The sequence below is a fragment of the Syngnathus typhle genome, linkage group LG21, assembly GCF_033458585.1.
Source record: "Syngnathus typhle isolate RoL2023-S1 ecotype Sweden linkage group LG21, RoL_Styp_1.0, whole genome shotgun sequence".
Classification (NCBI taxonomy): domain Eukaryota; kingdom Metazoa; phylum Chordata; class Actinopteri; order Syngnathiformes; family Syngnathidae; genus Syngnathus; species Syngnathus typhle.
In genome coordinates, this window is record NC_083758.1 from 1,354,347 (window position 1) to 1,371,716 (window position 17,370).

The 17,370-nt window shown below is 46.9% G+C and overlaps 5 non-coding genes across 5 annotated transcripts; 1 reads left to right on the top strand and 4 right to left on the bottom strand.

The window, feature by feature from the left end:
* The first annotated feature begins 3,218 nt into the window (after nucleotides 1–3,218).
* On the top strand, nucleotides 3,219–3,331 carry LOC133146010 (U5 spliceosomal RNA). Its single transcript, XR_009711251.1, has one exon. It is a non-coding gene; the product is annotated as a U5 spliceosomal RNA (small nuclear RNA).
* A 404-nt stretch (nucleotides 3,332–3,735) lies between these two features.
* Nucleotides 3,736–3,953, bottom strand: LOC133145910 (small nucleolar RNA U3). Its single transcript, XR_009711156.1, has one exon. It is a non-coding gene; the product is annotated as a small nucleolar RNA U3 (small nucleolar RNA).
* Nucleotides 3,954–6,665: 2,712 nt separating this feature from the next.
* On the bottom strand, nucleotides 6,666–6,857 carry LOC133145802 (U2 spliceosomal RNA). Its single transcript, XR_009711053.1, has one exon. It is a non-coding gene; the product is annotated as a U2 spliceosomal RNA (small nuclear RNA).
* A 1,997-nt stretch (nucleotides 6,858–8,854) lies between these two features.
* LOC133146053 (U1 spliceosomal RNA) lies at nucleotides 8,855–9,018 on the bottom strand. The gene has a single exon (XR_009711284.1). It is a non-coding gene; the product is annotated as a U1 spliceosomal RNA (small nuclear RNA).
* Nucleotides 9,019–14,618: 5,600 nt separating this feature from the next.
* Nucleotides 14,619–14,809, bottom strand: LOC133145863 (U2 spliceosomal RNA). Its single transcript, XR_009711111.1, has one exon. It is a non-coding gene; the product is annotated as a U2 spliceosomal RNA (small nuclear RNA).
* Between the last annotated feature and the right edge of the window lie 2,561 nt (nucleotides 14,810–17,370).

The window sequence follows — 17,370 nt, forward strand, 5'->3', positions numbered from 1 at the left end:
GCGGGCGGACCACGGCTCAGCCACCTTGGACATAGAGAACGTGAGGGGCTTGTGGTCGACGAAAACCGTAAACTCACGGCCTTCCAGGATGGAGCGGAAATGGCGGATCGCCAACCAGACGCCGAGTAGCTCCCTGTCGAATGTGCTGTATTTGCGCTCCCTAGGGACCAGCTGGCGGCTGAAAAAGGCGAGCGGTTGCCAGGCGCCACCAACCCACTGCTCAAATACAGCACCAACTGCGTAGTCAGATGCGTCGGTTGTGAGGGCGACCGGGGCTCCAGGCGACGGGTGGACCAACAAGGTGGCCTGGCACAGCGCAGCCTTAGTATCCTCGAAAGCTTTGATCCTCTCGGGGGTCCAGTCGATGTCCTGGTTGGGGGTCTTACCCTTAAGGGCCCCATACAGTGGGTGCATGATGTGGGCCGCCCGGCGTATGAATCGGTGGTAGAACGTAACCATCCCAAGGAACTCCCGTAGCCCCCGGGCCGAACGTGGGCGGGGAAAAGCGGAGACTGCTTCCACCTTTGTCGGCAAGGGGGTGGCCCCATTACTGCCGATGAGATGCCCAAGAAACTGGATCGACGGCACCCCGAAGACGCACTTCGCCGGGTTAATGATCAGGCCATGCTGGTCGAGCCTTGTGAAAAGGGCCCGCAGGTGTGCCGCATGCTCCTCCTCCGAGGAGCTGGCGACGAGGACATCGTCCAAGTAGACGAAGATGAAAGGCATGTCCCTAAGCGCAGAGTCCATCAACCGCTGGAAGGACTGGGCCGCGTTTTTCAGGCCGAAGGGCATCCTAAGAAACTCGAAAAGCCCGAAAGGAGTCATCACCGCCGTTTTAGGGATGTCAGCAAGGTGCACCGGGACTTGGTGATAACCCCGCACCAGGTCCACTTTGGAGAACAGGTGCTTCCCTGCTAGATGTATCGAAAAGTCCTGAACATGGGGGACCGGGTAGCGGTCGGGCGTGGTGGCATCATTGAGGCGGCGGTAGTCGCCACACGGGCGCCAACCACCGTCCGGCTTAGGCACCATGTGGAGTGGGGAGGCCCACGGGCTGTCAGAGCGGCGAACAATGCCAAGGCGTTCCATGCTGGCGAACTCGGCCCGAGCAATTGTCAGTCTCTCCGGGTTGAGCCGTCGGGCCCTAGCGTAGATGGGGGGGGCCTTTGGTCTCGATGTGGTGCTCGACCCCATGTTTAGCTGTGGTGGCGGCAAAAGTGGGCCGTGTAAGGCTGGGGAACTCTCCGAGGAGTTTCTGGTACATGTCGCCCTCGGAGAGCGAACTGGAGAGACCCACATAATTCCCCTCATCGCGGACACATGCGAAGGAGGAGAAGGTTAACGCGTCCACCAGGCGGCCGTTCTTAACATCCACGAGCAGTCCGTGGGCGCACAAAAAATCTGCGCCAAGCAGGGGGAAGGAGATGTCGGCAGTGACAAAGTCCCATGTGAAACGCTGACCCCCGAAACATATGTCCACAGTCCTTGTGCCATACGTCCTGATGGGAGTGTCGTTGGCGGATGTTAAGGGCGGGCCGTGCAACCCTCCAGCAGCGTCGTCCACTGTAGCCGTCAGGACGCTTCTCTGGGCGCCGGTGTCACAGAGGAATCTGCGACCAGAGAGGGAGTCCTCAACGAACAGCAGCCGGTTCTTTTTGCCTGCGGTCACGGCCACTACTGAGCGCAGGCTTTGGCGTTTCCCGTCGTGTCGAAGTTGCAAGGGGAGCGGCACCTTTTAGCCTTGGCGCCAAAACGTGCATGGAAGTAGCACAAACCTGTGCTGGTGCGGCTGTCAGTTGCAGCGCGTCCTCTGCCAGGGGAAACGCCAGCGCTCGGGGACGTGTAGCTGCGTGTTGGGGCCAGCACACCAGGGGCGAAACGCTGGGTGGCCAAGTAGAAACGGTCCGCTTCCTCCGAAAGAGCACGCGGCTCCGTAATGGTCGTATTTGCGAGGGCCGTTTGGACGTGCGGCGGCATATGTCGCAGAAACAGTTCAATGAAAAGAAAATTCGGCTCTTCCCCACCCAGCAGGTTTAACATCATCTCCATGTGTTCAGAGGGTTTGCTGTCCCCCATGCCTTGAATAGCAAGCAGGCGCCGGGCTCGTTCGGATCGCGACAGTTCAAAAATCCTGAGGAGATAAGCCTTGAGCCCTGCATATTTATCCTGGGCCGGAGGGGAAGTGATGAAACTTACGGCTCTGGCTGCGGTGGAGCTTCCGAGTGCCGAGACAACGTGGTAGTAGCATGTGGCGTCATCCGTAATTCCCCGGAGGGCGAACTGAGCCTCCGCCTGTGCGAACCACGTTGCTGCAGAAGTCTCCCAAAACTCAGGCAGCCTAAGGACGGCGGAATGCGCCATGCCGTCTCGCTCGGTATTCTGTTCAGTCCCGGAATCCTCAGCGGGACTGATGTCAGGGTCACCAGTGTGGTGTGCAAGGACTGGAGTCGGAGGCGGAGTGATAAATGACGGTGCCAACGGCAGTTGTTTTAATGACATTTATAATTAGCTTCTCTCAACCACGGGCCGACTCTTTTCCCTTCGAGATCCTAACACACACTCCTCAAACAGGAAACTCCCACACGTGTAAAACATCCCACCGGAACTCGGCAACGTGAACTTAGGTTCCGGGTGAATTATGTCAACCCACTACAAGACTACCAATTCAAGTTACGGTTTAAATATATCGACTCATACTAATGCTTCTTTTCCTGCGCATCACGTGATTCCCGTTTCTTTTTGTGGTCAGGTGCGGAAGTCAACGCTGCTGCCATCTAGCGGTGTAACGGCATATACGCTTTAACAAATAATAATCACTCGCAGGGCACACAGAGACGAAAAACCGTCCGCACTCGCACCTACGGGCAATTTGGAGCGCTCAATGGGCCTATCATGCATGTTTGGGGGAAATGGAAGGAAACCAGAGTGGAGAACGTGCACAATGCAAACAAACAGGTCAGGGAGTTGGAACCGAACGCAGCAGAGCAAGCATGGACTCACAACGACACGTTTAGAGTGTAAACGTTTCCATAGAATTGCCAAACACCAAATACTTGTTCGAACTATACATCTTAGTTGAGTGTTAAGGCCTCCTAAATTTAGCAAATATATGAAGATCTATTTTTATTAAAAGGAAATGGTTGCTAGTGTGACACCGCCTGTTACTTTGGTGAGACCAGCAATGGGGTGGCCCGTTTGGACAAGCCGAAATCAGTTCACTCTTGTTTCTCTTCAGATCGTATAAATCTTTCGCCTTTTACTAAAGATTTCCGTGGGGAGGAACAGCAAGAGTATATCTCAATTTTTGATGCTCTGCGAAAGCGGAGCTTCCTGTACTTGTCAATGGAAAGTAATCAAAATTCCTGCTTTGTTGCTATTAATTCTGCCATAGCTTACAGGTAACATCCACCCATTCAAATATAAAACTATCTAATATGAGCAATAAATTAATATATTTTCTACTAATTATACTATATGTAAGGAACAATAAACGGAGCCATTTAGCCATTAATATATTTATTATTAAAGTTAATTCAGATTTGTGTCGAAGTTGTAAAGATTTAAGCCGTGTAAATGAATACAGCCATAAGTACTTCAGTACAAAAGTACTTCAGAAATACATAACAGGCTTTTGTTAATTGAACTAATACGACGATACTGTTAATCGACTGAGTTGAATATCAGGAGTACGCCACTACATTAGCTTAATTTTTATTTAACCAATTTCAAAGAACTACTCTGATCATGTCCCTCCCCTCAATGCTCCACTAGGAAGCATAGAACGCTCATCAAAAGTGGAGAATCTATGATATAAACATCATTATTCTCCGCTAGCTTCACGCTCAGGAAGGAACATCAATTCTCATCATCGTAGATGGCGAGGCCGTTCACTTTAGAAACACATATCTCAAGTTAATAACTATAGAAATGATCCCTGAAAGTATAGTCTTAATTCATCAACGAGGGGCGGCGGGAAGTCATCTGCGAGTGTACCATTTTTACCCAGAGGGCAACCACGACTAGTAAAGGACTATGTTTAGATTGTAGGGGTGTAACGATACATCGATACACATCGAATAATCGATATTATGCTCTACGATTTATTGGCATCGATGCTAAAGGTAAACATCGATTTATATCGCCGTGTTTGACCTCGGACATTAGACGCGACTTTATTTTGAAATCCAGTTCATTGTTGCTTGCTTCCTCTTCCGGGAGCAGGGAGCAGTGCGCGGCGTTGTTGTGTTGTGAGCAGAGCAGGCACGTGAAAGGGGAGTCGACAACTAGTACGCGGCTCCTGGGCTGGTGCTATGGCTAGTGTCCAAAAAGACGAGGAAATTTGCTCCCCTTTAGGCTTCAAGTCATTCGTTTGGAAGCACTTTGGATTCCAAAGAAAAGATGGCTCAACGGACAAGACACGTGCAGTTTGTAAATCCTGCCATGCGGTGATCAAATATTCAGGGAGCACAAATCTCGCCGCACATTTAAAGAAAAAACACGACATCAAAGTTAAGTGTTAAAGTAAGCAATTTGTATACTACAGTACTCTTGTAATTTCCTAAATAAAGAGTTTGCAGTACCTTGTGGATTTTGCGTATGAATTGTTATAAATCAGGATATTGTTCTATATTTTTTATTAAAAAAAAAAAATATCGATCGTAGAGCACTATATCGCGATATATCGTGATTGAATCGCAGCAGGCTTTAAGATATCGGCAAATATTGTATCGAAGTTCTTTATATCGATATTATATCGTATCGTGACAAAACCCGCGATTTACACCCCTATTAGATTGTATTAGAAAGAGTGCCGACGTCATTAGGGTATTTGGCAACACAGCCATCATTGGCTGAGCGCTCGATCACGTACCCACGATCCTTTGCGTCAATGTTTAGAACAAGCAATTTTTTAACACTTGTGTTACAAGTATACTTGTTTAAATTGTCTAAATTGTAAGGCTTTAAAACTGACTGTGTATACTAGGCTTTTGTTTTAAACATGAAGGCTTTTATTTAAAAACGACCATGTAAAGTAAAGGTTTTAAAATTAACATAGAGGCTTTTAAAAATGCCTATGGTAGCCAAACAATCAACTTTACATTGCAGACACGTTTCAGAATCCACCCGCCGTGAGTACTGATAACGCTTGCAGACACCAGAGAGAATATTTTATATTGCCCATCCATCCAATTTCTGTACTGATTCTCCCCACGGGGTTAGTAGGCGTACTGGAGCCTATCACATAGGGATGGGCGGATCGATACAAAAGTATCGATATATCGATCCAGGCTGCTCATTTTTGAGTACCGATCTCCCTAGCTAAAATATCTATACTTACAATTATTTAATTATATTTTTCCTCATTTTTTTCTGCTCCAATTTGACGACTTGCACTCATGCTAGCACTACTTTTCCTTCCGCCTGCTGCACCGGCGTGTCCTGCTCTGCTTTGCTCCCGCCCCCTTTTCTCACAAGCCAAGCCCTCCTCCTCCGCCTCCCGTTCCAATCCAAACAAACACAAACAAGCATGGTCACGGCGGCGGCCCAGTCCGAACGCAAGAGAAGTCTGGTTTGGGGATATTATATTTTACTTAATAACAACGAGGCAAAATGTGAAATATGTCACAAAACAATTAAATATTGTGGCAACACCACAAACTTGACAAAACATTTAAGCAAAATTCACCCCACGGTTCATGAAGAGCTGCAGTTGAAACGTGCCGCAGACACTAAGGCAGCGACGGAAAACCCTGCAGCCACACCGAGGCTAAGGTATCAAAGTACCTTAGAAGCAGCGTTTCAGAAAGGCAAGACATATCCAGGTATCAGGTGCTAACCAAAAATTGTAAGCATTTGTGGTTGATGTGCTATTTGAAGCAATAATTACTACGCTTTAGTCAGTCATTTATAAATAAAGTTTTCCCCTTTTCAATTTGTGGTCGAACGCCATACGTTTTATTTGTAACTCCACTTCCTATAAACAACACTAAAGTATTACAATATTAAATGTATGTATCCAGTGGCTTTACAAATTGATAGTTTTGCTGCTCATGACGATTAAGCCCTGCATCTCTGTTGGTACCATGTCTCTTTTTAGATTATACTAAAAGACAAAACTTTTTCCCAACAACAGAGAGAGAGAGAGAGAGAGAGAGAGAAAAGTAAAGAATAGCTCCTTTTTATTAAAGTTATACTATTAACATGCATATTCCACTAATGCACTAATGTCTAAAAAGGTTAATAATTCACGTGACGTAATACTTTTTTCTACAAAATTCAATAGATGACTTTCCAAGAGCAAGAATGCCACTGCATTTAAATCGTTTTTTGGGCGGGAAATTACACTTCCGGTATCGATATCGGATCGAATATCGGGTATTTTGGGTAGGAAATACTTGGTACCGGATCGATTCCAAAATCATTGGTATCGCCCATCCCCACTGGACATCATAAACTGGTGGCCAGCCAATCGTAGGGCCGATATGTTTTCTATTTTGTTGTAAAGGATAGAATTCTTCTGCTATTCACATTTAGATAAAGGTCATGAACTTGATTGAATCAAACCCTTTCAAGACGTTATTGACTTTCTGCTTTATCCTGTGAGAATGAAGCAGACCGATTCTAATGGCTTCCTGACTTAATGATCCTTTATTTGACCAGCAGAGGGGTGCACCGTTCCTGGAAGTACTGCAATACCAGGTCGATACGTGGAGTGGACGAAGCAAGCCCCTAATTCCATCTCCCGGTTCCAAAATTCAATTTAATATATGGTCCCCGGGAAGGGGACTTATCAGATATTAAACTGATAAGAACAGATACTACACTTGATCTTAGCCAAAAGGCCGAGAAGCGATAACCTAAAGTTGATCTGAGAAAACTACTTAAATAAAGAGACTACCAATTCAAGTTACGGTTTAAATATATTGAGTCATACTAATGCCACGTACCGACCACCGTAACAAACCTCAACTCTTAACAGTTTGGAATGATAATGCGTCACCGGGCTGTTTTCAACCTGTGCATCGGTTGCAGATTTTCGTGTGTTCGTGGAGGTTTAGTGTCACGTGGTTCACGTTGACCCAATAGAATAACAATGAACTGAGCTCCTGATGGGAATAGCTTTTAATGACCAACAAAACGAATTGGTCATTCGCCAAAAACAATCGGATCTTTTGATACATTTCGGGACCGAAGGCAAGATAGCTGTTTGACGAACATTTTGACGGGAAAAAAAACACGCAGCAAAAAAACACGCGGCCCACTTCGCCAAACTACTTCCTGTTTCCTGCTGTGGCAATTTACATTAACCCTCGAACGCCACCATCGCAGTGGAGGTGAATCGCATTCCAATCCACGCCAGCATTTCTTAACACTCATTTGAGGAAATTACGATCGTCTTTTGTTTCCCGATTTGTGTTGAATAAAAATCTGAAATTACACATTTGAAAATAACACACGGAAATCGGATCATTTCCATTTCTCTCATACCAAAAGTACACGGACCAAGACATACAACTGTTTATACGTTCAAAACTCACACTCAAAATAGTTGCCCAATCGATAGGTGACGCTGTTTGAAATATCAGGTATCCATAATCCTGTGCGCCAACAATGTTTCAAGGAAAAAACACATTGATGAACACAAAATACTCATTTAAACTGTCTATTTAGGTTGAGTCCTTCTAAATGTAGTAAATCTATGAACGTCTATTGTTTGTATTAGAAGGAATGGTTGCTGCAATTTCACCGATCGCCTTTTACTAAAGATTTCCGTGGGGAGGAACAATGAGAGTTCATCTCAATTTTTTGATGCTCTGCGAAAGCGGAGCCACCTATACTTGTCAATGGGAAATAGTTAGTAGTCCTGCCTTGTAGTTATTAATTCTGCTAAAGTTTACAGACCAAATTGGTTAAGCTTTAGGGACAGCTTTTGGTGACATCCACCCATTCAAATATAAAACTATTGATTATGCATTGAGCAATAAATTAATATATTTTCCACAAATTATACTATATGTAAGGAACAATAATAGGAGCCATTTAGCTATTAAAGTATTAATATAAAAATACCCTCGTAAATACCCATAAACTGATGCTTTGCTTCTCTTTCTACTGCCTCCACGCCTTTGTTCACCTCCTTTTTCTTAGAGTTGCCATCTAGTGGTGGTGGCAGCATAAGAAATGAAGTAAAAACATACCCATCATGCATTGCCTCTTTTCACCTGAGAACCATATGAATTTGTATTTATAGAAAATCTCCAACAGTACCGCAGAAAGATATATATTTCTTTTTCTGAGCAAGTTTAGAAAATGACATTCTCTTAAAAATTTGAGAACAAGGATTGTACTAAAAATTTCTGGCACAATTTCTGATTTAAAGAAAGACATTTTGATCATATTTTTTCGTATATCCTTGCTGCCAGCCGCCATGAACTTGAATCAATGACGTCATTGACCCTCTGCTTTATCCTGTGAGAATGAAGCTAACGGACTGTGATGTAAACTACTCTTGATTTGACCAGTAGAGTAGGGGGTGCAAAAATCAGTTGTATGTCTGGGTCCACGTACCTTTTGGCCATTAGTTTTTCTTTATAGTGTAGGTAAATGGAGAACGGGAAATGATCCGTGGGGCTATTCCAGAAAGCAGGTTATATGAAAGTTATATCATATACGTTCGTATCAATAACGGGTCGGGAACGTAGTAATTACATTTTATTTTGCAATTACTAATTTGTTGAATGAAGTTCGGCAAGTAGGTGCACAGTTGCAGAGCACAGCTTGATGCACCAACTGTATGTGGCGACCATGAAATTTGGCTTCGTGTGAGGGATTTTGTATTGTACAGGAGAATCAGGGGAGAGCGCGAACGCAGTCCCCCACTACCAGAAATTGTGCAGTCGAGATTCCCACATTTGGGGAATTCGCACGGGTCAGCACAACCGGAGTGCAATGGCTGAGCCACACCCTGGGTGAACCACCTTCTTGATCATGGTATCTCCCCTGCCAGGTAAGTATGAGTTGTATACGTCGCCGGGGCCGACGTTTTCACCGCGCACACCATCTACAGTCAGAGGCTAATTTGGTACAAAAGTGTGAGCACACGTATTCAGTGGATGAGACAGCATTCGTAGAACTGTTAACATAGTACACCTTTAGTCATTCAAAACCAAAACATTTTAAATTAAGTAAAAAATAGATTCAGAAACATGACCATCATGCCTTGCTTCTTTTTCTACTGCCTCCACGTCTTTGTTCACCTCCTTTTTCCTAGAGTCGCCGTCTAGTGGTGATGCCAGCAACTATAATAAACCGATAAATGAAGTCAAAACATGCCCATCATGCAGTGCCTCTTTTCTCCTGAGAACCCTAAAACGGTATGAATTTGTATTTATTGAACAATGATAGGAAAATCTCAAGCAAAAAAAGACATTTTGACCATATTTTAGAACAGTTACGTAAATTCTTGCTGCCGCCTAAGATGAACCGTCATGAACTGTCATGTACTGATATTGTACTGTGGGCCTACGTGATGACGTAGTGAAGGAGTGACATTCAGGGAAATGAATATGCAGACAGAGCGGCAAGTTGATGGCCCTCTGTTTCATGAATAAAAGTGATTAAAGACATCGGTTCGGGTCCTGATTAAATTCAGAGTGCATTACCTAATAAAGATATAAGGTGAGCACACAACAATGGCGACGAGGATGACGTCCACCTTCTAAGGAAGAGGAGATAACGACGACGATTTTCGTGAGCAAGTTTAAGTTTGAGCTAACATGGCTAAGTCGGAGCTACAACCGTTTGCTTGCTGCACTGATCCAGCTACTCTCGGGCCAAGATGGACACGATGGCTAACATCTTTCGAGTTGTATGCTGACGGTAAAGGACTGATAATGAACGAGGATACGACCAATGCTACTAAACAAAGAAGACGCGCTCTACTTTTGCATTTGGCGGGACAGGACGTGCAGGATGTTTTCTTCACTTTACCAAACACGGGTGAGGTGACCGACTGCGCGGCAGCAGTAAGGACACTTGACTCCTACTTTGTTCCCCAAGTGAATGCAGCGTACGCGCGCCAATCCTTCCACAAGTTGTTCCAAAATCAGGGAGAAACGGTGCAACAGTTTGGTACACGTTTACGTCAGGCTGCGAAGGACTGTGACTTTCAAGGAGACAAGGACAATCAAATTAGAGACGCTATCCTGAGCAGATGCTGTTCTGGATACGTGAAGAGAAAGCTTCTCGAGGATGGACCTGGTTTGACTTTGGCTCGCACGTTGGAGTTGGCATCGCAATGTGAGCGAGTGGAAGAGCAACTAGCAGCAATGAATGGGAGCAGTATCAAGAAAGAGGGGGAAACGATCAGTCGTATCACAACGAAAAAAGGAAAGTTCACAAGGCCAAAAGGTAAATTGAAGAATTGTGATGACAATAAAGCAGAGAAGCAGTGCTACAGGTGTGGCTACACTGACCACATGGGTAAGGATCCCAAATGCCCAGCACGTGGACAAACATGTCATAAATGCAACGGTAAGGACCATTTCTCAAAAATGTGTCGTACCAAAGGACAAAAGAAGCAAAACGTTAATGCTGTAGAGACTGTGCACAATGACTATGCATTTATGGTGAAAGACTGTGAAATGCCTGAAAGACTAATATTTTGTGTAGGGGGAGTTGAGTTAAAAATGTTAGTAGATTCTGGGGCAACGAGTAATGTTATGGGAGAAAATGTTTGGGAGAAGCTAAAAGCTGAAAACATAAAATGTGAATCATATGTGCCCAAAGAGCAGAGAAATATGTATGCATATTCCTCAACCCAGACACTATCTGTCAAAGGTGCTTTCAAATGTGTAATCGAGATAGGTGACAGGACTGAAGAAGCTGAATTCATTGTGATTAGAGGTAATGGTGAACCACTCCTTGGTAAAATGACAGCTATTAAGCTTGGAGTACTAAAAATAGGGGAAAACGTTGCAGCAATCACAGATGTTAAAAGTATTCTGCAACAACAGTATTCAAATGTGTTCAAAGGAGTAGGTAAATTAAACACCAAACAAATCTCACTGTACATAGACCCAAATGTGAAACCAGTCGCTCAACCACTGAGACGGATACCCTATCATTTGAGGGATGCAGTCGAGAAGAAAATCAAGGAACTGATGGACATGGACATTGTGGAGAAGGTTGAAGGTCCTACTCCCTGGGTAAATCCGGTAGTGATTCTCCCAAAGAAACATGACAAAGACCTTAGGATGTGTTTAGACATGAGAAAAGCTAATGAGGCTATTGTGAGGGAGAGATACCCCCATCCCTACAGTGGATGAAATACTGCAAGGTCTGAATGGTTCTGCAATATTCAGTAAGCTTGATCTCAAATGGGGCTACCATCAGTTAGAGCTAACCCCAGAGTCCAGAGAAATAACAACGTTTGCTGTGCATAATGGTGTTTACAGGTACAAAAGACTGATATTTGGAGTCTCGTCCGCTAGTGAGCAATACCAGCACGAGATAGCCAATGCACTAGCAGGCATCGAGGGTGTGGAGAACATCTCAGATGACGTGATCATCCACGCTCCAGACCAGGTGACACATGACAAGCGCCTGCACGCAGTCATGAAAAGACTTTCAGAATGCGGATTAACACTGAATGTGGAAAAATGCCAATTTAACATGGACAGACTTGTTTTCATGGGCATATTGTTGACCCAGAAAGGCATTGGACCAACTGAGGAGAGAGTGAGAGCTGTTAAGGATGCCAGAGAACCAAAAACGGCAGCTGAAGTGAGAAGTTTCCTAGGACTGGTAGGATTCAGCAGTAGATTTATACCCCAGTTTGCAACGCTCTCTGAACCACTGAGGAGATTGACCAGGAAAGAGACTACATTTGTGTTTGGACCAGAACAAAAACGAGCATTTCAGACTTTAAAGACTGAACTAGCCGGGGCAGGTACTTTAGCTTATTTTGACAAAGAGGCTCCTACCAGAATAATCGCAGATGCAAGTCCTGTAGGGTTAGGCGCAGTGCTTGTACAAAAACAAGATTCTGAGGAGGTACCAGTGTGCTACGTTAGTCGTAGTCTGACAGATTGTGAACGCAGATACTCACAAACAGAAAGGGAGGCCCTAGCATTAGTTTGGGCATGCGAAAGGCTACATCCATATGTGTACGGACGTAGGTTTGACTTAATCACAGACCACAAGCCATTAGAAGTCGTATACAGTAAAAGATCCAAACCATGTGCTCGTATAGAGCGATGGGTCCTCAGACTTCAACCTTATGACTTTCGGGTGGTGCACATTGCAGGAAAACAAAATATTGCTGATTCTTTATCTAGGTTGTTGTCAGACACAGGGACAAAAGGAATACATGAACATGAATCTGAAGAGTATGTGAGATTCATTGCAGTTAATGCAACACCAAAGGCGCTTACCACACGAGAGGTAGAAGAAGCCTCTGCTGTAGATCCAGAGCTGACGGAGGTGCGAAATGCAATTGAAATTGGACACTTCGAAAAATGTAAACAATATGCACCCATTGTAAATGAACTCTGTGTGATTGGATACATTGTGTTACGTGGAAGCCGCATAGTTTTACCAGAAAAACTCAGAGCAAAAGCACTTGCATTAGCTCATGAAGGACACTTAGGAATTGTAGGGAAAAAACAACATCTCAGAACAAAAGTGTGGTGGCCTGGCATGGATAAGGCAGCGGAAAAATACTGTAAAGCTTGTCATGGATGTCAAATAGTGGCCAGACCAGATCCACCTGAGCCTTTGAGGAACACAATCTTACCAGATCGACCATGGCAAGACGTGGCTGTAGATCTGTTAGGACCACTACCAAACAATCAGTCTATATTTGTTTTAGTAGATTATTACAGTCGCTACTATGAGTATGAAATAATGACGTCTACAACCACGGACAGAGTTATTGACTGAATTGAGGACATTTTCAGTAGGCATGGACTACCAGTGACGATCAAATCGGACAATGGACCACAGTTCAAATCTGACTTCTTCAGGGAATACTGTGAAACAAATGGAATCAAACATGTGAGAACACCACCAAAATGGGCACAAGCCAATGGAGAAGTGGAACGTCAAAATGCATCACTGATGAAGAGAATCAGGATTGCACAGGCAGAAGGGCTGGACTGGAAACGTGAACTGAGGAAATATGTAACTATTTACAGGAGCATTGAACACCCCACGACAGGGAAAAGTCCAGCTGAACTTCTTTTCAACAGGAAAATGAGAGGAAAGTTGCCTGACCTCTCTGAGTCCAAAACAACGGCTCTAGATGTTCGTGACAGGGATGCTGAACAAAAAGGGAAAGCAAAGCTTTATGCTGATGAACGACGAGGAGCCCAGTACTCAAATGTGGACATTGGAGACACAGTACTGGTACAACAGGACAAACAGGACAAATTCACAACACCATTCAATCCAACCCCACATAGAGTCGTGAGTCAAACTGGAAATCAAGTGGTAATTGAATCCCCAACTGGAGCTCGCTACCACCGGAATACCACTCACGTGAAGAAATACCAATCATATGAGAATACTGAAGGACATGACACACCGAAGACTTTTACTGAAGGGGAGGAAAATGTACTGAGCAGAAATGTGGACAGTTGCAACCAGACACCACAAGAGGAAGCTCAGGAACCTGAAATGAGGCCCCAGAGAGTCAAAAAGATACCAGCAAAGTTCAAAGACTTTGTGACAAAGTAAAAGTAAAGGGTTGTGTCTGAATATATTGTTCACTGTTTAAGAGAAAAAAATGTTTATGGGTTACATAAGAAAAGTTAGACAATACAATGTTCGGTTAGCAAAAGATGATGATGTAAATTACATGGTCAATATTAGTATGTGATGGTACAGTTTATTTCTAAGGAAAGGGGGGATGTCATGTACTGATATTGTACTGTGGGCCTACGTGATGACGTAGTGAAGGAGTGACGTTCAGGGAAATGAATATGCAGACAGAGCGGCAAGTTGATGGCCCTCTGTTTCATGAATAAAAGTGATTAAAGACATCGGTTCGGGTCCTGATTAAATTCAGAGTGCATTACCTAATAAAGATATAAGGTGAGTGTCAGGGTTTTCCAAAACTATCTTGATCATATGATTATGTTGGAATGTATGTAACCAGTAATGAATAACCTTGGTAGATTAGTTTTATGCTTATGTTGGTGTGTAACCAGTAATAAATAACCTAGCTTGTTCCATCCTACACAATGTCGTAAAACATCCCCTGCCCTGCTAATCTAGAGGTCAAGGGCCTTTTTTACTTGTCTATTCAGTCTATGGTCACCCCCACCCTTTTTCTCTTAATAAAGATGGTCTTGTGGGAAGCGAGAGTCAGACGTCATTCGATCATTGCTGTACGCACAGTGACGAATGGACTCTCCGCCTGCAGGTGCCCAAAATGACTAACTTGTCTCCGAGTGGTTCTTGCAAAATAAGTTAGAGTGAGCACCACTCTAACAGTGAGCACACAACATGAACTTGAATCAAATCCGATCAAGACGTCGTTGACTTTCTGCTTCATCCTGTGAGAATGAAGCTAACGGATTGTGATGTAAACTACTTTTTATTTGCCCAGTAGAGGGGGGCGCACCGCTCCTGGAGGTACTGCAATACCAGGTCGATGCATAGAGTGGACGGAGCAAGCCCCTATACCATCTCCCTGTTGCGAAAATCCAATATATACATGGTCCCCGGATAGGGAACGTATCAGATATTAATCTGATAAGAACAGATACTACACCTGGTCTTAGCCAAAAGGCCGAGAAGCGATGTACTGAAACTGGTCTGAGGAAACCACTTAAATAAAGAGACTGTGGTGTGCAAGGACTGGAGTCGGAGGCGGAGTGATAAATGACGGTGCCAACGGCAGTTGTTTTAATGACATTTATAATTAGCTTCTCTCAACCACGGGCCGACTCTTTTCCCTTCGAGATCCTAACACACACTCCTCAAACAGGAAACTCCCACACGTGTAAAACATCCCACCGGAACTCGGCAACGTGAACTTAGGTTCCGGGTGAATTATGTCAACCCACTACACAAGCCCCCCCAGAATTCACCCATAGTCAAAATCCCCGCGCCGGAAAGGAACGACAGCCCGACCACAGCGGGTGTAGGTGGCAGGGGCTGGCAGGGGGTCAAGGGTAGGGGGCGCCGCCGGAAAGACCGCTGGGCTGGACGGTCGCGTTGTCGGTCGGGCAGGCGGGAGCTCGGTCAGGTCGGAGGGGCGAGGCGCTGGGGGGCGTCCGCGGCGTGGGGCCTGCGCCAATTCCAACGTCCGGGAAACATCCACGTGGGCAGGCTTAATCCTATCAACCGAGATAGTCTCAGGCCTACCGCCGATGTCCACGACCATGCTCTTACTCCCGTGCTGCAAGACCTTAAAAGGCCCGTCGTAAGGCGGACGCAACGGCCCGCGGTGGGCGTCGTGGCGGATGAACACAAAACCCGCCGAGCGTAGGTTGGTGGGCACCCGGGAAACAGGGGTGCAGTGCCGTGACGTGGGGACAGGTGCGAACGTCCCGGCAACTTCCAGCAGGGAGGACCGCTGCCCTGCCGCCGACCAAGGCGTTGTGGCGTCTGGAATGAAGTCCCCTGGAACTCGTAGTACCTGGCCGTAGACGAGCTCAGCGGACGAGGACTGCAAGTCCTCCTTAGGGGCCGTCCTGAGGCCCAGCATGACCCAGGGAAGTCTGTCCACCCAGTTGCCATCCACCAGACTGGCGCGTAGAGCAGCCTTCATGGAGCGGTGGAACCGCTCGCACAGCCCGTTAGCCTGGGGGTGATAAGCGGTGGTGCGGTGCAGCTTGACGCCCAGGCCTCCAGCAACCACATTCCAGATCTCGGAAGTAAACTGTGCACCCCGGTCCGAGGAGAGGTCTGAAGGTGTTCCAAAGCGCGCGACCCATGTGCCAATAAACGCCCGGGCCACGTCAGCAGCCGAGGTTGAGGAGAGGGGGACGGCCTCAGGCCAACGGGTCGTCCTGTCCACCATGGTGAGGAGGTAGGTGAAACCATGGGAAGGGGGGAGCGGGCCCACAAGGTCGATGTTGACGTGGTCGAACCTCCTCTCGGGGACAGTGAACGGCTCCAACGGGGCCTTGGTATGGCGGTGCACCTTCGCACGCTGACAAGCCACACACGAGTCGACCCAGGCCCGCACGTCCCTCTTCAGCCCTTTCCAGACGAACTTCTGAGCCACCAGCCTCACGGACGCTTTTCTGCCAGGATGGGACAGGCCGTGTATCGCCTCAAAGACAGCCCGCTGCCAGCCGGCAGGGACAAGTGGTCTAGGCTGGCCGGTGGAGAGGTCGCACCACAGCCTGACTCCTGAGTCGCCAACCGCGACCACCTCCAGACGCAGCCCAGTGTCAGAGTCTTTGAGCGACTGGATCCCAGGATCTGAGGCTTGGTCAGCACTCATACTTGAGTAGTCGAGCCCCAGCTGAACCGTGTGGACGACCGCTCTAGAGAGGCAATCGGCGACCACGTTGGACTTGCCGGCGATGTGTCGGATATCTGTGGTGTACTCAGAGATAAATGACAGCTGACGCTGCTGGCGGGCGGACCACGGCTCAGCCACCTTGGACATAGAGAACGTGAGGGGCTTGTGGTCGACGAAAACCGTAAACTCACGGCCTTCCAGGATGGAGCGGAAATGGCGGATCGCCAACCAGACGCCGAGTAGCTCCCTGTCGAATGTGCTGTATTTGCGCTCCCTAGGGACCAGCTGGCGGCTGAAAAAGGCGAGCGGTTGCCAGGCGCCACCAACCCACTGCTCAAATACAGCACCAACTGCGTAGTCAGATGCGTCGGTTGTGAGGGCGACCGGGGCTCCAGGCGACGGGTGGACCAACAAGGTGGCCTGGCACAGCGCAGCCTTAGTATCCTCGAAAGCTTCGATCCTCTCGGGGGTCCAGTCGATGTCCTGGTTGGGGGTCTTACCCTTAAGGGCCCCATACAGTGGGTGCATGATGTGGGCCGCCCGGCGTATGAATCGGTGGTAGAACGTAACCATCCCAAGGAACTCCCGTAGCCCCCGGGCCGAACGTGGGCGGGGAAAAGCGGAGACTGCTTCCACCTTTGTCGGCAAGGGGGTGGCCCCATTACTGCCGATGAGATGCCCAAGAAACTGGATCGACGGCACCCCGAAGACGCACTTCGCCGGGTTAATGATCAGGCCATGCTGGTCGAGCCTTGTGAAAAGGGCCCGCAGGTGTGCCGCATGCTCCTCCTCCGAGGAGCTGGCGACGAGGACATCGTCCTAGACATGAAAGGCATGTCCCTAAGTGCAGAGTCCATCAACCGCTGGAAGGACTGGGCCGCGTTTTT